At 41.6% G+C, this 23,355-nt stretch overlaps 1 protein-coding gene across 6 annotated transcripts in view; it reads right to left on the reverse strand.

The window, feature by feature from the left end:
• The window catches only part of sipa1l1 (signal-induced proliferation-associated 1 like 1), an 80,118-nt gene extending 68,906 nt beyond the window's left edge, over positions 1-11,212 (reverse strand). For all 6 annotated transcript variants that reach the window (XR_009203583.1, XM_058379584.1, XM_058379583.1 and 3 more), the window contains exon 1: positions 10,900-11,212. The gene's annotated coding sequence lies outside the window, so the exon portion shown is untranslated. The remainder of the gene's footprint in view (positions 1-10,899) is intronic.
• Between the last annotated feature and the right edge of the window lie 12,143 nt (positions 11,213-23,355).

The raw sequence follows: 23,355 nt of genomic DNA on the forward strand, positions 1-23,355 counted from the left end.
CACACACACACACACGCTCTGTTCTCATTTCCTTAAACAGGATTTAAAGGCCAGGTTGTTAAACACGATCAGTGTGTGAATAAATAAATAAATAAATAGTCTTGTTCATGGCTAGTTGGAGGAAACCCCTCTAAACCCAGCCCACTGCACAGACCCAGGAGACGGATCAACATGGCTGAGGATTCGGGGAGTAACTGTGGATCAGGTGTGGAGGAGAGCTCAGCAATTTACACGTGCTGTCCACTTTATTAGGAACACCTGCAGCTACAAATCAGGCAGGTCCAGGACAGGTGATGTTCACAACTAGGACCGATTCTTGTAGAGAGGAATTCCTGTGTATCTATCCGAGCCTGACTGCTGCACCGGTGCGTCACGGTGCGGCTCATTGTTAGCGGTCAGAGTGTGGTGAAGGGACTGAGGGAATACGACAGAGTGCTGAGAATTCAGACATGACTCACGTCGTCTTAATCATGGTTTTGAAATCCTCCCTGCAGCATACAATGATTTGTTAGGGGTTATATTTGAGTCATTAAAAGCGGGAACGCTCATCAGTCACTCGTCAGGTCTTCACTATCTTTATTTTGGGCTGTAATTTCGGTGCATCCTCAGTGATTTCATCAGGTGAGTGGGCAGAGTGCCTCATTAAAGCGCGGCTCTTCTAGACGACGTGTCAGCCCGAATAAACCTGACAAACTCCTCCTGGGGAAGAGGAAGAAGCCGCTGCTAATGATGGATGCCTTCTGACGCTTAGTGTAACACGGCGCTTTGGCGTTTTTATTCAAATAAATTAGTTTCGCAGTACTAACTCTAGAACTGGTCTGGCCGTGTAAACCATCGTGAAGAAATGTGCACAAATCAGGCATAACATTATGACCACCTGCGTAATATTGTGTTGGTCCTCCTTTTGCTGCTAAACAGTCCTGACCCGTCGAGGCATGGACTCCACTAGATCCCTGAAGGTGTGCTGTGGTATCTGACACCAAGATGTTAGCAGCAGATCCTTTAAGTCCTGTAAGTTGTGAGGTGAGGCCTCCATGGATCGGACTTGTTTGTCCAGCACATCCCACAGAAGCTGGATTGGACTGAGATCTGGGGAATTTGGAGGTTGAGACCTCAAACTGGTTGTTGTGGTCATCAAACCATTCCTGAACCATTTCTGCTTTGTGGCACGGTGCATTATCCTGCTGAAAGAGACCACAGTCATCAGGGAATACCGTTTCCATGAAAGGGTGTAGATGGTCTGGAACAATGCTTAGGTAGGTGGTACGTGTCAAAGTAACATCCACATGGATGGCAGGACCCGAGGTTTCCCAGCAGAACATTGACCAAAGCAGGACACTGCCTCCGCCGGCTCGCCTTCTTCCCATAGTGCATCCTGGTGCCATGTGTTCCTCAGGTAAGAGACACACACACACCCGGCCATCCACGTGATGTAAAAGAAAACCTGATTCATCAGACCAGGCCACCTTCTTCCATTGCTCCGTGGTCTAGTTCTGATGCTCACATGTCCAATGTTGGTGCTTTTGGTGGTGCACAGGGGTCAGCATGGGCACCCTGACTGGTCTGCAGATATGCGGCCCCATACACAACAAACTGTGATGCACTGTGTATTCTGACCCCTTTCTATCAGAACCAGCATTAACTTCTTCAGCAATTTGATCAACAGTAGCTCGTCTGTTGGATCGGATCACACGGGCCAGCCTTCGTTCCCCACGTGCATCAGTGAGCCTTGACCGTCCATGACCCTGTCGCCGGTTCACCACTGTTCCTTCCTTGGACCACTTTTGATAGATACTGACCACTGCAGACCGGGAACACCCCACAAGAGCTGCAGTTTTGGAGATGCTTTAACACCTTGTAATTTCTGAACAAGTTATTTATCTTAAAAGCGTATTGTTTAGGAACGACACTACAACTGATACTGACACAGAGTTATGGAAACGGCTAATAAGGAATCGTTAACACATTTCCAACAATTCAGAAACACACACTGCAGGTGTTTTTCTTTCCGTACAGGTGAAGGGAATGAGGATGGGAATGCTTTCTGAACTGAAGAGCTGGGAACGCACCACTATTGTTCACAGTTATCCGTTAGCATGTTAACAATGATGAGACAAAGTCGAGATAAAAACAGGGCAAAGTCAACAACAAACCGGTTTGAGAACGCTCAGAGGCGCTTATTAAAGAAGAGTGAAATTATATCCTTCAAAAAAAGGGGGGGGGACTCGGGGACTCGGACCTGGTGCTCCACACGAGTGTGTGTAAGTGTTAAAGTTTATGGAAGGAGTCTGCAGTGTCAGCACTCTCCACGACCGAGATGCTGCTGCTCTGTGGTTTCTTAGTAATCAGACACTTTATTTATTTATTTAAAGAAAAATGTTTATCGCTGCTCTAACAGCGGCTCAACATGTAGGTCATTTACTTTACAAATGAGGTCATGAGATAAACGTACAAGCTTTTTTTAATAAGGTAATTTAACAAATATCAAATGTGGATTCTGCTTATTCTACTCTTATTCTATTGTTTATTTTTATTCTATTTTTATATATTGTATAATGATAGATTATATTCTTTTTATACTTGATATTCTTTTTATTTTAGATTCTTTTCTACTAGCATATTTCTTACATTTTATATTCTAGATTTATATTTTTATTTATACTTTCATATAATTTATATTCTAGTTTTACCTTTTTATTTAAATTATATTTCTCCTATTTTATGTTCTAGATTTACAATTTTAATTAACAATTTCTTGTATCTTATTCTAGTTTCACATTTTTATTTAAATTATTTTATGTTCCAGTTTTAGTTTTATTTAAATTATTTCTTATATTTTATATTCTAGTTTTACATTTTTATTTAAATATTATTTCTTATTTTTGATTCTACTTTTATATTCTAATTTTATATTTTTATTTCCATCATAGGACAGTAGTACTGTGTATGTGACAAATAAAATTTAAATGTGGACTTTTTTTAATGCTAATATTTCAAAACATTCAGAGAAAACACGTTTAACTCGATAATCTTCATGTTTTTGTTTTTTTTCCAGTGTCCTGGCACGTGTGCAAAAAAAAAAAAATGGAGGAATTTCCCACTTTCCATCCATTTCTGCTCAACAAACTAGCATTTTGTCTGTAATTGCACGCTTCTGTAGATCTTTACTGAGCTCTAACTCTACCCGCTGTTTGTTAGGGTTCAGGGTCTGAATTTGAGAAACCTCTCATCTTGCTTAGATTGTAGTTTGATTCAGAAGCCTGATGGGACCGGGATCTTTTGGCTCCGCCTACTTAACACTGCACTAAACCTGTGTGAGGAACATTCCCTTCAGTTCTTCATCACTTACGTTTACACACATTACTGAAATACTATAATGATTAAACGTAACGGTATGGTTTAAACCTGGAGCTGGAACTAAATGAAGAGAAGTCGAGGTTTGAGGTGTCAGAACATGGGTAATGCTTGATGGACGTTCTTCGACATTAAATGTATCTAGAAATGGATAAAAGTACGATGTCTTTCTTTTTCAATTCAATTTATTGCTATAGCGCTGTAAACAGTGGACACTGTCTCAAAGCAGGGACCAAATTCCGGTACCATGTGACGCTCTCTCTTTCTTTCTCTATCTTACTCTCATGTGGCGCCCAGATGCTTTCTCAGGTATGGAAATTTGGCGAGGCGGAGACGAGACGTGACGCGACGTCACCCCTGCAACTTTTTTCACACACGACAACGGCAGCTAACACACCTGGACAAGTCGAACCCCTGGACGAGGATGACGAAACATTAAGTGAGGCATCCACGACAACTTCAACATCTTCGGGTGATTAATTATCCTAGCTAATGTGATAAGGTGTTGGAGAAAACGACACTCACGGTGATGGTTGCCGTTAGCATGGCATTTTTCTAGCGGCTAGTTAACGGGGCGAAATGTCGTACCGTGCTAGTTATGTTAAGCAAATACTGATGTAATTGGGAGGTAGAGAGGGGATTTACTTTGTTTAGAGTGGAACATTTCTAAATAAATAACAAAATGTTCACATTGAGAGGTTTGGAGTGTAAAGTACCGAATTACAGGTATGAATGGGTACCAGTACCAAACTACAGGCAACGTTGGGTACCAGAAAAAAGTGAACGATACCCAAGCCCAATAGAAACATAGAAAAATAATGATAAAGTTTTAAGTTTACTATTTAACCCTAATGAGAGGTCTGAGGTGACGGTGGTGAGGAAAACCTCCCTGAGATGACCTGAGGAAGAAACCTTGAGAGGAACCAGGCTCAGAAGGGAACCTCGTCCTCATTTGGTTGACACTGGACAGTAAATAAACACTGGACAGTAAATAAGTCTGAATAAATTCTTCAGGACATGCTGTTAGAAAGGGGGAAAAACAGAAAAACTATAACTCTGTTCCTGATATCATGGCATCGTTGATGGTTTTCCAATAACAGCGTGAGTTTACACGCATTAATTATTCCTTCCTCAACTATAGAGGTCTTGCAATAGTATATATAGTAAAATGCAGCATTATTAAAGATATTTACTAAATAATAATCTCATGGTGTCTCAGAGGTCCGACATCAGGGATGATCCCAAGCTGATTAGCAGTCGGATCAGACGTGGGTGAATTTTTGGGAGGACGTGGCTCAGGGAGCTGAAGTGTCTGGAATAACGGGATAAATGCTGGTGTATCTTGAAGCAGAACACACATGTGTACACAGGAAAGGTTGGGCTTTGGAGGCTTTTTTTAATAACAGGAAATCAGTTCTTGCAACAATAAAAAAACAATGCATTTATTATGGATGAAAAATGGGAAGAGTGCATTTGGCTTCCATCAAACCCCAAACGTTTCGAGGCGTGTGTCGAGTGTGTGACAGGATTCTGTACATGTTTACATCAGCACTATCGTATTAAACCCAAACGCAGCACATGGAGAGTGAATGCTGAGAGAACTGTGGCTCTGAGCGTCCTCTCGTCCCCGGGAATGTTGGAATGATGGACGTGGTGACTAATGGGTGTGTGTATCCGAGGCAGCAGCTCGCAATAAGATGGTGCCCACAACGGTGCCGGAGACAGGACTGTAATTACAGAGTCCGAGTGTTAGACGGGTGAATTCGTTACTAATTTCAGTCTTCGGGAGCCATGTTAACACCCCTCTCACTCTCTCCCTGGATAAAACATCACAGGCTTCCATATGCAGTCATTAGATCAGAATCACGTCAGGTGAACCGAATATATTAAAAAAAATTGTTAAACATGTTAGTCCTCATCTGGTCAACATCACACTAGCAAGTGGGATAAAACTGTTTAAACTGGGAGAAAATGGAGGGGAGACAGCTAGATAGATAGACAGATGGCTAGCTAGCTAGCTAGATAGGCAGACAGACAGATAGGCAGACAGATAAACAGATAGATAGATAGATGGACAGGTGGATGGACAGTTTGTAAGTAAATGGGTTGAAATGATAACGACAAATAACTAATTTCATGTTAAAATGGACAATAAATTTCATTAGCAGTGAGTCTATGTTAAGAAGCACTCAATTTTTTGTTGTTATTTGTTTTTTAATAAATTTACCTTAAAATAATCAACCTGTTTTCCTGACACTAAACCGTTCCATTGTTTTGGGTTGTGCATCAAGTCATCCGATCATCCTGCTCCTGTTCACATGGGAAGTGCAGGGAGTCAATCCCCGAACCCCTGCTTTTTTATTGAATAACATTAATTTGGAACAAAATTCATGGAAACCCATCATGGCTATAAGATGAGCACATCGTCACCATAACGTGAGCACATATATATTTAATAAATGGTGGAGCGTGTGGTAAAGAGGTATTGTGATGTGATATTTGAGCCGTATCTCCTGCCTCTGACCCACACAACCCCAGCCCTGTGTTCTGGCTCGTATTAAACCTCCTTACCCACATCACCCGGTTATATCCCCAGTTTCCTGCTTCCTTGTAACTAGTGTTTCTGGGTTTTGTTCTCAGCCTACCCGTTTTATTTCCCACAGTAACAGATACTGCAGGTTTATCCTTCAGAGATTACATAGCTTTCATAGCGTTCTGTTAGATTTGTGTCTGATCGTCACACTTGACTTGTGTTGTTGCGCTATAAGAGAAAATAAAACTCTGTTTCTCTCTTGTCCAAACCTGCTCTACGTTTTAGAAAGATGGCTGCTGTTCCCTTGTCTTTAAGTGTAGATAAGTGAGGACGGGCAGAGAGGACGGGCAGAGAGGACAGGCGGAGAGGAGGGACGGAGAGGACGGGCAGAAAGTCTCCAATCAGTTGTTTTGTGGTGTTATGTATCTTTTCAGAGAAAATGTGTTAGTCCTCATCTGAGCTACTTTACACTAGCAACTGGGTTAAAACTGGCACTGGTTAAACTGGGAGAAAATGAAGGGGAAAATAGACAGATAGACAGACAGACAGATAAATAATTAGAAAGATAGATGCAAATAGACAGACAGACAGATAGATAGATGCAAATAGACAGACAGACACAGAGAGAGAGGGAGAGACAGACAGAGAAAAACTGATGCAAATAGACAGAGACAGACAGAAAAAGACCAACAGACAGATAAATAGACAAACAGACAGACAGACAGCCAGACAAAAAGACCAATTGACTGATAGACAGACAGATAGATAGACAAACAGACAGACAGACGCAAATAGACAGAGAGAGACAGACAGAAAAAGACCAATAGATAGATAGATAGATATGTAGATAGATAGACAGATAGACAGACAGACAGACAGGGCCAGTGAAGAAGAGGATAAATCGTATCCTGTAACGAACAGAAAAGACTGTAATAGGATTTGGATTTTTTTTCCTAAACCTGGAAACGTTTCCATATAAAGCGACTTCATGTGTTAATATGAATCTATAATAAAATATTTATCTATATGGAGATCAGCTGAAGCTCTAGGTGATAATCCTGACATCATCGTTTCATCAGAGGAAACATTACATCATTATATATCTCTCATCATTCCAGTGATGAAGCATCCTAGACCTGATCAGATCACTCTGGTGATGTATAGTAGTGATGGTGAGGCTGGGGATTAGTGCCGAGAGATGTGATACAATATCGATATCGTGATGAATAACCACACTAAACTCTTGTTGAGAGATCATGATATCTGTTCACACACGGATTTAAATCCTTCGGAAACAAACTGCTCGATGGTCTGAATCCTTAAAACTGTAAAATAACACTAAAACTAATTCCTACAGATTGTTTCCACGCTTCTCCCAGGTTCCATTTCTGTGTGTGGTCATTAAATAAACGTAGAGAGAGAGAGAGAGAGAGAGAGAGATGAGAAATACAACAACAGGACATTAATATCATGCTCATTTATTTCACAGTACACTGGGGGTTTCTCAGCAACACTATACACGGGGATACTGGTCGTGTAGGATAGAGACAGTAAAGTCATGGTGTGTGTCATAATGCCCACATGTACCAGGAGCCAACCAGTACATGGTGATGGCACTGAATGGTGATACCAGCAGTGAGCTGGAGTAAGCTGTGACCTGCTGGACGTGCTGGACGGTGCTCTCTGACCTGTGATGTACGGTCTACGTCTTCTCCTGAGCTGAGGAGAGTGACATTTCATTTAAACACTCAATATGTGACGATTAATCTGTCACGTTAAACCGTGTCTGAACGCCTTCTGAGATTCCCTGTACTGCCAATCATCTGCCCTGTGTGTATCTCTCTGTGTCTGTCTGTCTCTCCATCTCTGTCTGTCTCTCTCTCTCTCTGTCTGCTGTGTCTATCTCCGTCTGTCTCTCTCTCCCCCACCTGTCTCTTAGTCTCACTCTCGCTACCTCTCTCTCTGTCTCTCCCTGCCCCCCCCCCCGTGTCTTTCTTGGTCTCTCTCTCCCTCTGTCTGTGTCTGTCTCCCCCCCCCATATCTCTCTCTCCCTCTCCCCATCTCTCTAAAACTCCCTCTCTCTCCCCTCCCTCTTCTTACTCTCTCTCTCTCTCTCTCTCTCTCTCCCCATCTCTCTAAAACTCCCTCTCTCTCCCCTCCCTCTTCTTACTCTCTCTCTCTCTCTCTCTCTCTCTCTCTCTCCCCATCTCTCTAAAACTCCCTGTCTCTCCCCTCCCTCTTCTTACTCTCTCTCTCTCTCCCCCTCCCTCTCCATGTTACAGAACATGTGCACCTCTGCCCACGCTCTCCTTCTCAATCGGCAGCTTAATACAGAAAAATGTGACACTGTATCCTCATCCTTGGAGTACTTACATAATAGAGATTAGAAAATGTGAGTGGAAGAGAAAGCGCTCACTGGCTGATACCCATCTTCACGTTAGTGTTTTGTCTGCGTACCACTGCGCTCGATCGCGTATACTAGCCTTCATTTGACCTGCTTTGGTCAAATAAACATCTAGAAAAGTGTTCCTCTGGAATATTCTTCTGGAGGAAATTTTAGCTCATGGGTCAGGGCATGAGGTGGAATCCCATCACCGCTAAGCTGCCACTATTGGGGTTAACAGTCATCTTCTCAGGTGGATAAATAAGCATGGATGTTCTCCTTGTCTGTGGATCCCAAAACCTCTCCTCTCTATCAAAAGGTTCTCAGGTTCCAGCAGCAGGACTGACAGAGGGCCAGACGGTACCAGTTTGTACCCCAACAATAAAAAGGAAAATGCTGCTGATGTAGATTTGTTTTAAACAAATGTTCATCATCTACAGCTCCAAATCTATTGGGTAAAGAGACAGACAAGAGAACCGAGTGTATGTGTATAACACGTTTACTCCCTGTACGGGAAAGCACCAGATACACGTTCATCTACACACCTAAAATATTTCATTACTGTCAATGGGAAAATAGACGGATAAATAATTAGATAGATAGATGCAAATAGACAGAGAGATAGACAAAGAGACAGACAGACAGAACAACTTGTTTACTCCCTGTACAGATATACCAGACACACGCTCATGTTCACACGTAAAATCTGTAATTATTGTGGATCTAGAGCATGAAGAATCAGCAGAAGCCAGCGCTGGAGTCAGGGACGAGTTCTTCTTTAAAGCGTACATCCACCCACACAGCCAACACAGCCAGAGAGGAGAGATCAGAACAAGCCAACGCATCAGCAGCGCACCCAGAGACACCGAGATAAAAATCCACCACCTGCTAAAAACACACCGCCTTCCAGATCCGCCCGGAGTTTATTACAGAGATACAAACTGGACGTCTCGGTGAACTAACATCACTGACCATGACGTTACGATGTACTTATATTCACAAAATAAGTGACTACATTAAACAGCACCATGACCTTGTGACGTTATATTTTAGATAGCGTGGGCGGCCATGTTGGCGTAATGTCACTTCCTGTACTTGGGAATAAACACTTACTGACTCTCCGAGTTAACGCGGTGTGTGTTGTGTTTATTTTTTCCCCTGAACATTTTACAAGTTACACTTAGTGCTTAATTATTTACGCTCCGACACACTTACTACTCCAAATATTCTCAGTCAGGGATGAAAAGCCGAGGCTCGAGGCGGCTCGTATCCTAATTACCACACACTGAGTAGTAAGGAAAGTAAAAACCTGGTCACTCTGTTGGAGCAATGTAATATTAAAATCCCATCTCCTACATGGAAAAGTGCAAGAGAACTGTCAGGTCAGGCTGGAATTCCAAGAGAAGGAAACCTGATGTCACCATGTTAGCGCACACACACACACACCCACCCACGATGTACACAATTCCCTTAGCATGAATCTCTTCTGGATTAAACTTGATGTTTACTTTATGAAAGAGCCATGATGTGACCAAATCTGAAGGGAATCAAGACAACAGGTCCACATTATACATCATTTCTCTTCATTAATCAGATCAGAAACAGTTCCTTGGACTCGGGAATATCCGGAAAAACAATTTTGGACCTTTCCACGCTCTGGAGGACAACAGATTGTAGCAAACATGAAAAACATAACATGGGAATCAGCATCAACACATAACCATCAGCTTCCTGCTCCATCCTTCATCTAACACGTTTTATTATTATTATAATACAAAACGTCTGCCGTACAATCTCGAACCCGTGAGCTCGAAGACGGCTTTATCCCCGGTCCCACACCGGAACTAAAGCGTGACTTGATCAGCATTTGCTCATGTCCATCAACTGACACCTAGGTGTGATTTAGTGACACTATAATCCACCTCCATGCTGCCTGGAGGAAACCAGAGAACCCTGAGGAACCCCACCGAAATTCGTGGATAACATGCACAATAGTGCTCTCGACCCTGGATTGAAGCTTTGTGCCATATTTCCAGTGCGCTGTCGGATGATCTACATCATTAAGAAAAAACACTCGTTTTTGAAGGGAAATATCCTAAACGAAATCGTCTGTCAACTGCGCATGCGCAGGACAGTTTTCCCATCATTTATAAGTCGCCGATTTGACGAACAGTAGTTTTGCGAAGTAATGTCGTACAGATGTTCCGGGAGTTAGATGTTTGTAGTTTTGTAAGACCAGATATTTTCCGTGTTAACGGAATGTTAAAAACGATCCGCGCCAACGGTTAGCTTAAATACGACCAGCTCGGCGGCGTCCACAAACCTGCGCGAGACTGATTTGTAAACGTCTTCGCCTCGCGCTCATCTTTTCGCTTGCCACGCAAAATCCACACACGTTTTAATCGATAAGGATTTGTCTGATCGTTGAAAATAATCGTGCACTGACGTCGCCGCGTTTTAGGTAAACCGAGATTTAAGTTTTGTCGCGTTAAACGCTGGCGATAATGTTAATATTAATCCGTCTCGCGACTCCCACGCGCACGGGTTGTTTCATTTTTTTTTAAAGGGAGGGGGGGGAAATAATGCAAGCAACGATTAAATCAAAGCCGTGTTTACGGACTGAACTCACCTTCTCTCTCTCTCTCTCTCTCTCTCTCTCTCTCTCTCTCTCCGTCTTCTCGCACTCCTCTGTCCTCGTCGCCGTTTCTTCCTGCAGATATAAAACTCCCAACACCAGCCGGTAGATCAAATTAAAAAAAAAAAACGTTTAGGGAGCGCGAGACAGTCTCCCACTCGCCCACCCTCGGGCTGCGCGTGCAGTTTTAGACGAAAACAACTGTTAAATGAAGTGAGGTCTAGTCCATCAGCCGAGCTGCAGCTCCTCTCTCTTCTCTCTCCAGTCTGTGCTGTGCGTCCCTCTCTCTCTCTCTCTCTCTCTCGCGCAACTTCAACTCCAAGAAGTTCATACAAAGTTCCAGCTCCGCCTCGCGCCGTTGCTGAGGTCACGCCGAACACCCAACCGTCGCTTCGCTTTCGAAATATCGCGAGATTTCACGAGAGCCAAAGAACGCGCCCCCTCTCCCAATTAGTGTTAAAAAAGCTATCCCACATCAATCGTGTCTGCGATATAGGATTAAATCTATTTAATTCACTGTTATACTGCTTGTATACCATATTTTAACAACACACAAAGCTGCTTTACAGAAATACCACTTTCAAATCCCTGTAAAAAAAATAAAGATAAATAAATAAACACTCCCTGACACTCTTAAGGGGAGCTCATCCTCTTCAGAGGATTATAAATCTTTACTTTCCCACAGTAAAGGTAAACATTAGGTCTTCCCGGTGACTGTCAGTCCTGAATAAAAGTCCTGGGATGAGTTTGGGACAGTCTTTATGATTACAGCAGCAGCTCACACTCTGTGTAAACTCTGGGACGTGACAAAGTCTCTTTTCCATATGATCGACAAGCATGGACACCTCCTCTTAGTTAGCTCTTTCAGAGCACCTGAAGCACATAAAACACTGCTTTTATTATTACAGACCTCTGTGACTATTGGTTCGGTTTTATTATAATAAACATTAAACATCCATGAAGCATTTTGGACCGAATCTGCAGCTCAGCAACACTTGCCAAAAGTTTTGGGACACCCCTCCAGATCATTGAATTCCGGTGTTGTTTTTCAGGGGTTGGGCTCGGCCCCTTAGTTCCAGTGAAAGGAACTCTTAATGCTTCAGCTTCATACCAAGACATTTTGGACAATTTCATGCTCCCAACTTTGTGTGAACAGTTTGGGGATGACCCCTTCCTGTTCCAACATGATTGCACACCAGTGACCAAAGCAAGGTCCATAAAGACATGGATGACAGAGTCTGGTGTGGAGGAACTTGACTGGCCTGCACAGAGTCCTGACCTCAACCCCATAGAACACCTTTGGGATGAATTAGAGCGGAGACTGTGAGACAGACCTTCTCATCTAACATCAGTACCTGACCTCACAAATGTGCTTCTAGTGGAATGGTCAAAAATTCCCATAAACACACTCCTAAACCTTGTGGAAAGCCTTCCTTCCCAGAAGAGTTGAAGCTGTTATTCAAGATTCAAGATTCAAGAAGCTTTATTGTCATTTCAACCACATATAGCTGACGCAGTACATAGTGAAATGAAACAACGTTTCTCCAGGACCTGGTGCTACATAAACATACAACAACAAGTTCAACACAAAAACAACACCACAGAGCTAGGACAGAAGTTTGTCTTAGCCACGTAAAGTGCACAGTGTGCAGCTAGGTGCAAACAGAGCATAGACAAGACAGTGCAAAAGACAATAAATACAAGAAAGACAACACAAAAATAGCTGCAAAGGGAGGGATGACTCCATATTACATTCACGTGCATGTAAAGGCAGATGTCCCAAAACTTTTGGCAATATAGTGTAGCTAGATAACATTGGCATTATGAGTGAATGCTCTAAATTTGATGATTGCTTCCTTACAGCATGGATTCGTCTGGTCAATGTTGTAGATTTATCTTCAGAAATTCTTTGGAACAATCATAATCATGCACAGGAATGGAAGAAAAAGGTATAATCATGGTTTTGTTTTATATATAAATATGTATATAAACCCTCTTATTGAGGAGAAAAACAAAGCTTGAAAGAAGAAGCAGAGGTCATTGTGTGTCTTGTGAACCTAAATAACCAGTACAGTTGCCTTCCATTGTTAAACTGCTAATCCACTGGACAGTGACAACATGATCGAAACAGACAAAGTACAAGCAAGACAAATGATTTTCACCATGCTAGTATGAATGCGGGGTTAGGTTTCTAGGGTAGACCTAAAATGATTGAATGTATCTACACTGTCCAGAAATGGAGAAGGTCCATTATAGGAACACCACTGCCCATCTGTAGGAACATTATGTAACACATTATAATATTATAACACTGCTGGTCAGGAGGAATGGGGGATAACGGATAACCTGTGTATAGGCTAGTTACTTATTCCATATACTGTGTGTGTGTGTGTGTGCACCGACTATAGTGGCTTCTAAACATAGATAAAAGGTATGTATCCCTAATAAAATGACCAATGGGAATGATAGAAGGTCCTGGAAAGCGTTGCTCTAGCAACAGCACAGTTTCCCTTGCTGCATTTCTGGGGGTTTGTCGCTGTAGAAGGATGAACGAAAAACAAATTACTGGAAGCCAACACATAAACCTATCTGTATTTCCATAGAACAGAGAGCGATGGCTTTCTGCACCTGTCACATGAGCGCTTATTTATATACAGCAAATATTATTACAATCCAGTGCCACTTTACTACACTGTGATTTAGTCATAATATTTAAAAAAAAAACAGTCTGTGTAGATACACCGATCAGCCATAACACTGTGAGCAGTGAGAGGTGAAGTGAATAAGACTGAGTATCTCCTCATCATGGCACCTGTTAGTGGGTGGGATATATTAGGCAGCAAGTGAACATTTTGTCCTCAAAGTTGATGTTAGAAGCAGTAAAATGGACAAGTGTAAGGATTTGAGCGAGTTTGACCAAAAGGGCTAAATTGTGATAGTCTAAACATCTCCAAAACTGCAGCTCTTGTGGGGTGTTCCTGGTCTGCAGTGGTCAGTATCTATCAAAAGAGGTCCAAGGAAGGAACAGTGGTGAACCGGAGACAGGGTCATGGGCGGTTGAGGCTCATTGATACACCTGGGGAGCGAAGGCTGGCCCGTGTGATCCGATCCAACAGTCAAGCTACTGTTGCTCCAATTGCCGAAGAAGTTAATGCTGGTTCTGATAGAAAGGGGTCAGAATACACAGTGCATCACAGTTTGTTGTGTATGGGGCCGCATATCTGCAGACCAGTCAGGGTGCCCATGCTGACCCCTGTGCACCACCGAAAGCACCAACAATGGACATGTGAGCATCAGAAGAAGACGAAGGTGGCCTGGTCTGATAAATCACATTTTCTTTTACATCACATGGATGGCCGGGTGTGTGTGTGTCTCTTACCTGGGGAACACATAGCACCAGGATGCACTATGGGAAGAAGGCGAGCCGACGGAGGCAGTGTCATGCTTTGGGCAATGTTCTGCTGGGAAACCGACACAATATTAGGCAGGTGGTCATAATATTATGCCTGATCAGTGTATATGAGTGTATTCAGATGTATTATGTCTGACGTGCATCTGATGGAAATGTAACGTTCAACTGAGAAAAAGTAAATTATGCCCTAGTTTTCTTGGGTAGTTTTACTTTCTAAATTGTGTTGCAGTTATCAAGAAAAATTAGTATTGTTATTTCAAAACATGTTTGTACGTGTTTTACGCTCTAGGCTTTCATTTCTATGTCCTGTTTTACACGTGTTTTGTCAGGTCATTTATTTCATATCTGTAACACGTCTCTCTTGGAAAAGATATCTCGATGTATGAATAAAAGAAACACGGCTATTTTTTTCTCCAGATAAATTCGGACCCTCTCTGAAGATCCGGTGCTGTAGGATGTAAAACTCTGTAGTTGCTCTATAGGGTTAGGAAGAGAAAGTGCTGAGTTACTGAAAGAGCCTGGCTGAAGTGGCGGTTGTGTAACAGCAGACGCCCCCTGGAGCATGTGCAGGGCAGTAAGGAATGTGTGGCATTCGGACCCCGGGTTGAAGGGGCGATGGGAAGAAAGACGGCATTCATCGGCTCCTCTCGGGCAGGACGCAACACTAACTCATGGAGAATCGTGTGTGTGTTTTTATGTCGCTGCTGTTTTTGTGGAAATGTTACAACGACCCAGAAGAACAACTGACAAAAGAAGTTAAAGTGCCTTATTGTTTATATAAACTGCTTAGTTCAACACGACCTTTCCACTTCTATCTCATTATTTGTCATTATATAATAACTTATCTTCTTATTATTTTTATTACCTCATTATTTTGACATCTCATTATTTTGACTTACACTTCTATTGCCAAAAGTATTGGGACACCCCTCCAAATCATTGAGTTCAGGTGTTGTTTTTCAGGGGTTGGGCTCGGCCCCTTAGTTCCAGTGAAAGGAACTCTTAATGCTTCCGCTTCATATCAAGACATTTTGGATAATTTCATGCTCTTTGTGGGAACAGTTTGGGGATGACCCCTTCCTGTTAAAATTTATATTCTGAGTTTATACATTTTAATTAAGCCGCTTTGTGACACTGTGTGTTGTTAAAAGTGCTACACAAATGGAACCGAATGGAATTAAACTGAAGGAGGAAGGATCTGAGGTCAAATTTGATTAGACCTTCAGTATGATTGGATTCTACAAACATCGTCATAATGTCCTCAGGTTTCTTCACATGAGATGAAAGCTACAGAGCTTCAGTAGTCACGGTGTCTAGGATTAGACATTAGATTAGACTAGATTAGGCATTGGATTAGACTAGATTAGACATTGGATTAGACTAGATTAGATAAGACATTAGATTAGATTAGATTTGACATTGAATTAGACTAGATTAGACTAGACATTAGATTAGACTAGATTAGACATTAGATTAGTTTAGATTGGACATTAGATTAGACTAGATTGGACATTTGATTAGAATAGACAATTGATTGGATTAGATTAGATTAGACTAGATTAAACATTGGATTAGGTTAGATTTGACATTAAATTGACATTAGATCAGTTTAGATTAGATTAGATAAGACATTAGATTTGACTAGATTAGACATTAGATTAGATTAGGCATTTAATTGGATTAGATTAGATTAGACATTTGATTGAATTAGATTAGACTAGATTAGATTAGATCTGTTATAATGACCTAAGACAATACATACTCTAAAATTGTGTGCAAAACTTTTTTTTTAAACACTTATTATTGACTTTTTATACAAAAAGTGCTACACAAATGGAACCGAATGGAATTAAACTGAAGGAGGAAGGATCTGAGGTCAAATTTGATTAGACCTTCAGTATGATTGGATTCTACAAACATCGTCATAATGTCCTCAGGTTTCTTCACATGAGATGAAAGCTACAGAGCTTCAGTAGTCGCAGTGACTAGATTAGACATTAGATTAGGTTAGACATTAAATTAGATTAGACATTAGATTAGACTAGACTAGACATAAGATTAGACTAGACTAGACATTAGATTAGACTAGATTAATTTAACATTAATTTAGATTAGACACTATTTTAGATTAGTTTAGGTGAGACAGTAGATTAGTTTAAATTAGACTAGATTAGACATTAGATTTGATTAGACATTAGATTGGATTAGATTTGACATCAGATTAGATTAGACATTAGATTTGATTAGACATTAGATTGGACTAGATTAGACATTAGATTAGATTAGACATTAGATTGGACTAGATTAGACATTAGTCTAGATTGGACATTGGATTAGATTAGACATTTTATTAGATTAGTTTAAATTAGACTAGATTAGACAGTAGATTTGATTAGACATTAGATTGGATTAGATTAGACATTAGATTAGACATTAGATTTGATTAGACATTAGATTGGACTAGATTAGACATTAGATTAGATTAGACATTAGATTAGTCTAGATTGGACATTGGATTAGATTAGACATTTTATTAGATTAGTTTAAATTAGACTAGATTAGACAGTAGATTAGATTAGACATTAGATTGGATAAGATTAGACATTAGATTAGACATTAGATTAGACATTGGATTAGATTGGATTAGATTAGCTCTGTTGTAATGACGTAGCGCAATACATACTCTAAAATTGTGTGCAACACCTTTGGCACTTGTTATTGACTCATTATACAAATAGCGCTACACTAATGGAACCGAATGGAATGGAATTGAAGGAGGAACGATCTGAGGTCAAATCTGATTTGCGGTTAATGGGAGCTGGAGTGGCCACGCCCCCTGATTACACGTTACATGGCGTAATAACTGCAGCTTCAGTCTGGCAGTGCAGGTGGCAGATCAATCTATTGTTCATGGAAGCAGACAGTGACAGTGACAGTGTTGAGACAAATCTGAAAAGAATAACATTTCTATGGAATGAATTGGAGAGAGAGAGAGAAAGAGAGAGAGAGAGAGAGATGCAGATCTAAAGCATGCAGCAAGTTGTGTCTTTTTTTGGGATGCTTAGCATTCCTCAGTGTCCTCCTCCAGCGCTAACATGACTCACTCTGGTGTGAAAGCGCAGAGCGGCGTCGTGGGCGGATGTGACATCACAACGATTGGCAGAAGTGCCCTAAAGCCCCACCCACATCCAACGCCCCCGCCACGTGCGCACAAGAGCACAAAAATAATGGCCAAGGCACATCTTTCAGTTCTCTTTCCCATCTCTCTCTCTCTCTCTCCCAAAGGAAGGGTTCTTTTTATATGTTCTCTCTCTCTGTCCAAGAGCTCTGCATTAAAGCAAAGCGAATAAATAAATGGACGACGCCGAGAGCGGAGCCAAGGCGGCGCTTGCCATATTTGGCTTCGTTGTGAAAAGATTTAGAAGTTAAAGAAAGAGATAGGAGCCAAAGTCTGCCTTCAGAAGCGTCTCTCTCTCTCTCTCTCTCTCTCTCTTTCTATCTCTCTATCTGTCCTTTCAGTCTAAATTAAGCCCAGCTTGAAGCAACATCGAAACCCTGGGATGGTTTGAGTGAAAAATGAGAAAAATGTGATTAGTCTCAGCGCTCTGCTTTAACATGACTATGAGGAGACGAATATAAAAAAACCCCCAATTCGATCTGGATCTCAGCGGCTTCACACCACCGTCACCATATTTCCTCATAGTTTATGCATCTTGGGCTCCACATCACACTCCTCTCGCATTCCTGCATCTTCAATACGAAGGCTATATATAGTGTTGGCAAAAGTATTGGGACACCCCTCAAAAATCATTGAGTTCAGGTGTTGTTTTTCAGGGGTTGGTCTCGGCCCCTTAATTCCAGTGAAAGGAACTCTTAATGCTTCAGCTTCATACCAAGACATTTTGGACAATTTCATGCTCTTTGTGGGAACAGTTTGGGGATGACCCCTTCCTGTTCCAACATGACTGCACACCAGTGACCAAAGCAAGGTCCATAAAGACATGGATGAGTGAGTTTGGTGTGGAGGAACTTGACTGTCCTGCACAGAGTCCTGACCTCAACCCCATAGAACATCTTTGGGATGAGTTAGAGTGGAGACTCATCAGGGTCTGACCTCACAAATGCACTTCTAGAGGAATGGTCAAAAATTCCCATAAACACACTCCTAAACCTTGTGGAAAGCCTTCCCAGAAGAGTTGAAGCTGTTATATCCACACACACATACAGTCTGCTTCACTTAATTTGAAAATCTTGTGTTTAATTAATTACTTTGTCACTGGTTGCTGCTCTGTGTCTAAGCCGCCGGCGTTTGAGCTGGAACAGCTGGGTCAGAGTCACAGCCGATTCCAGCCAGCACTATTTTCGTCGTTTCAGTCTGGCCTGTACCGACTCCTCGCTGAGCGCCTGGAAGAAAGGCGCGAGCCAAGTATGAGAGCCGAGCGCTGTCCCTCCACATGGCTGCTCTAATTAAAGAGGTATAAATTTACATCTCTTACAGTGCAGTGGGCTCTCAGTGCTCTCAGTGTGGAACCGGGTTTGAGAGCAGAGTGTGTCAATATCCAGCTGAAAACCTATTGGGTTTCTTTTCTACTTTACGTTATATACCGAAAAGGTTAATGCACTGTTACTCTTTTTTTTAATGGATTTCAACACTAAATGTGGCCTGTATAAAGTAATAAATATAGTGCACTATATTGCCAAAAGTTTTGGGACATCTGCCTTTACATGCTCATGAATGTAATATAATGTAATATGGAGTTGTCACGCCCTTTACAGCTATAACAGCTTCAACTCTTCTGGGAAGGCTTTCCACAAGGTTTAGGAGTGTGTTTATGGGAATTTTTGACCATTCCTCTAGAAGTGCATTTGTGAGGTCAGACCCTGATGAGTCTCCGCTCTAATTCATCCCAAAGATGTTCTATGGGGTTGAGGTCAGGACTCTGTGCAGGTCAGTCAAGTTCCTCCACACCAAACTCACTCATCCATGTCTTTATGGACCTTGCTTTGGTCACTGGTGTACAGTCATGTTGGAACAGGAAGGGGTCATCCCCAAACTGTTCCCACAAAGAGCATGAAATTGTCCAAAATGTCTTGGTATGAAGCTGAAGCATTAAGAGTTCCTTTCACTGGAACTAAGGAGCCGAGCCCAACCCCTGAAAAACAACACCTGAATTCAATGATTTGGAGGGGTGTCCCAAAACTTTTGGCAGTATAGTGTATATAGCAATCCAGTCATCCAGAGTTTAAGCATTTGAAGTAGTTGTGCTTGAACTCAACAACCACAAGCTCCTCTAAGCAGCACTCTGAGGTTTGGATAAGGTGGTTGCTATAAAAGGCTATGCTAACACTTCCTGCATGCAGTGTTCACTGTCTGAAATGTCATTAAGAAGATACAGAGATCTGTTGAAATCCAATCAAGATCTGTTGTGTAGATCTGTGAGAAATTGTGTTACAGAACTGCTTCATGAAGGTCCACTGTGCAGCTGAATAAACTCGATCTGCATGAACACACTGCACCATTTGACCTTATTATAAAGTCAATTACAAAAAAACCCTCTTCTATCAGAAGTATTCAAGACACACATAAGAACCAGGTCACGTCTGGATGGATGAACATTTCAGGATGATCATTTCTAAAAAATTAAACTCATCAGTTATGTTTGATAAAAGTAGTAGGATTAAAAAATAGAAGGATTTTTAAAAAATTTAAAAATCTCTGTGTGTCTCAGTGTTTCAGTGACATTATGACTAGATTTGACAATGAAGACCGATCTCAAATCCCCATTCAAATCAGTATGACTGATTACAGATCACCATTACTCCCAAGGACTAATCACAGATCACCATTAGTTCCAATGACTAATCCCAGATCACCATTACTCCCAAGGACTAATCACAGATCACCATTACTCCCAATGACTAATCCCAGATCAGCATTACTTCCAAGGACTAATCCCAGATCACCATTACTCCCAAGGACTAATCCCAGATCACCATTACTCCCAATGACTAATCCCAGATCACCATTACTCCCAAGGACTAATCACAGATCACCATTACTCCCAAGGACTAATCCCAGATCACCATTACTCCCAAGGACTAATCACAGATCACCATTACTCCCAATGACTAATCACAGATCACCATTACTTCCAAGGACTAATCCCAGATCACCATTACTCCCAATGACTAATCCCAGATCACCATTACTCCCAATGACTAATCCCAGATCACCATTACTCCCAATGACTAATCCCAGATCACCATTACTTCCAAGGACTAATCACAGATCACCATTACTCCCAATGACTAATCCCAGATCACCATTACTCCCAATGACTAATCCCAGATCACCATTACTCCCAAGGACTAATCACATATCACCATTACTCCCAAGGACTAATCCCAGATCACCATTACTCCCAAGGACTAATCACAGATCACCATTACTTCCAAGGACTAATCCCAGATCACCATTACTCCCAAGGACTAATCACAGATCACCATTACTCCCAATGACTAATCCCAGATCACCATTACTCCCAAGGACTAATCACATATCACCATTACTCCCAATGACTAATCCCAGATCACCATTACTCCCAAGGACTAATCACATATCACCATTACTCCCAAGGACTAATCCCAGATCACCATTACTCCCAAGGACTAATCCCAGATCACCATTACTCCCAAGGACTAATCACATATCACCATTACTCCCAAGGACTAATCCCAGATCACCATTACTCCCAAGGACTAATCCCAGATCACCATTACTCCCAAGGACTAATCACATATCACCATTACTCCCAAGGACTAATCCCAGATCACCATTACTCCCAAGGACTAATCACAGATCACCATTACTTCCAAGGACTAATCACAGATCACCATTACTCCCAAGGACTAATCACAGATCACCATTACTCCCAAGGACTAATCCCAGATCACCATTACTCCCAATGACTAATCCCAGATCACCATTACTTCCAAGGACTAAACACAGATCACCATTACTCCCAATGACTAATCACAGATCACCATTACTCAAAATGACTGATGACAGAGCACCATTATACCCAGTGACTAATCACTGACCATTTTTTCCCCAAACCCCAATCACAGGTCACCATTGTTTTCAACAACCAATCCCTGAGCAGTCACTGATCGGTCCACATCACAGACCCCACCCCCAGCCCCACCCCCCGTCACTGATTGTTTTTCTATAACAGCACTTCATCGTGTATTTATTCTGTTCCTGACTCGAACAAACTATTCCACTCTATCTTATCTCAGAAACTCTTCCTCTGCTTCAGCTGCTAGAGTTCAGTCCAGGCTGGTGATGCTGTGTTGGGGTTGTGTAGCAGGTCAGGACCAGGAGAAAAAGCATGAACAAATGCTGGATATGTAGTTAGCGTAGTTCTTCTTTTCTTTCATGCATTCTCAGTGGACGTTTTCTTCAATGAACACACACTACATGGAAATAACGACTTTACTACAGAAACCCTGGCTTCACGTGACACAAATATCATGTCATTCATTCAGTTTCTTCAGTAGTAAATTTATTAAAAGTAATTCAAAATCTGCCTCCTGGTGGATACATTTGGTACTACACACACACACACACACACACACACACACACACACACACACCATCTCTATAATCAAAATCTCTAATAAGAGTCTATTTATTTAGATATTTAGTTGTATATAATCACATGATAAATCTAAACAAGTGTCCTGCTGATAGATTTCACCATTATTTACATTATTTGACATTTTATTCACAGCACAGACATTTAAAACATTTCACCATAGAACATCTTCACCCGTCACGTCGCACCGTAACATCCTGACTCTCACCTGAACGGAGATGAGAGGGTTCAGTAGCTTCACTTCAGATCAGGTTCAAATGAATTCCACTGACAGCATGAGGGTTTTTTTTTTATGGAAATACTTTCTAATATGTTCCTGATATGAATGAAGAAGGAATATTCCAATCATTTCATGAATATTTAACATCACAGAATTCAAACTCGCTTCATAACAACGACTTTTAACATTCGCTTCAATTTAGGATTTCACAAATCTTAAAAAATCCTGTGTATCTCTACCTCAGAGGTGATCTCACTTCCTTCCAACAAAAACAAACAGACAGGCTGATTATTAAAGGTGCCGTATGCAAATATACACAGGTGTTTCTGGGCCTGAAACAATCCTATCATTTCACACATACCTCAGAACACTGTGAGCTGCAATATTGCCATGTCATAGATCTTCTAATTTGGTTATTTTATTTGTTTAATTTCCATCCAGTGAAATTAGCTCCGCCCCCTGCCTAAGTCCAGCAGAAACTTTTTTTTCCGTAAAAGGCAATTTAAGCGACTATATGCAACTTCAAAGTGTGACGGCTTGCTAACGTTTTTTTTTTTTTTTCTTTAGACAGGCATCTGAGGGCACTAAAAAGACAAATGGCCCCTTTAAGATCACATGCCCCATCACAAGACTGATGTAAATGACAAATGGCCCCTTTAAGATCACAGGCTCTAACACAGGACTGATAAAAATGACAAATGGCCCCTTTAAGATCACAGGCCCCTATCACAGGACTGATAAAAATGACAAATGGCCCCTTTAAGATCACAGGCTCCAACACAGGACTGATAAAAATGACAAATGGCCCCTTTAAGATCACAGGCCCCTATCACAGGACTGATAAAAATGACAAATGGCCCCTTTAAGATCACAGGCTCAAACACAGGACTGATAAAAATGACAAATGGCCCCTTTAAGATCACAGGTTCCAACACAGGACTGATAAAAATGACAAATGGCCCCTTTAAGATCACAGGCTCCAACACAGGCTCCATCACAGGACTGATAAAAATGACAAATGGCCCCTTTAAGATCACAGGCTCCATCACAGGACTGATAAAAATGACAAATAGCTCATTTAAGATCAAATGGTCCCAGATAACGCTTGCAGTGATGGATTTCATGTTTCTAGTCAGAGCTGGACGTTATCAGTCAACGTG

Source organism: Hemibagrus wyckioides, linkage group LG25 (genome assembly GCF_019097595.1).
Source record: "Hemibagrus wyckioides isolate EC202008001 linkage group LG25, SWU_Hwy_1.0, whole genome shotgun sequence".
Lineage (NCBI taxonomy): Eukaryota > Metazoa > Chordata > Actinopteri > Siluriformes > Bagridae > Hemibagrus > Hemibagrus wyckioides.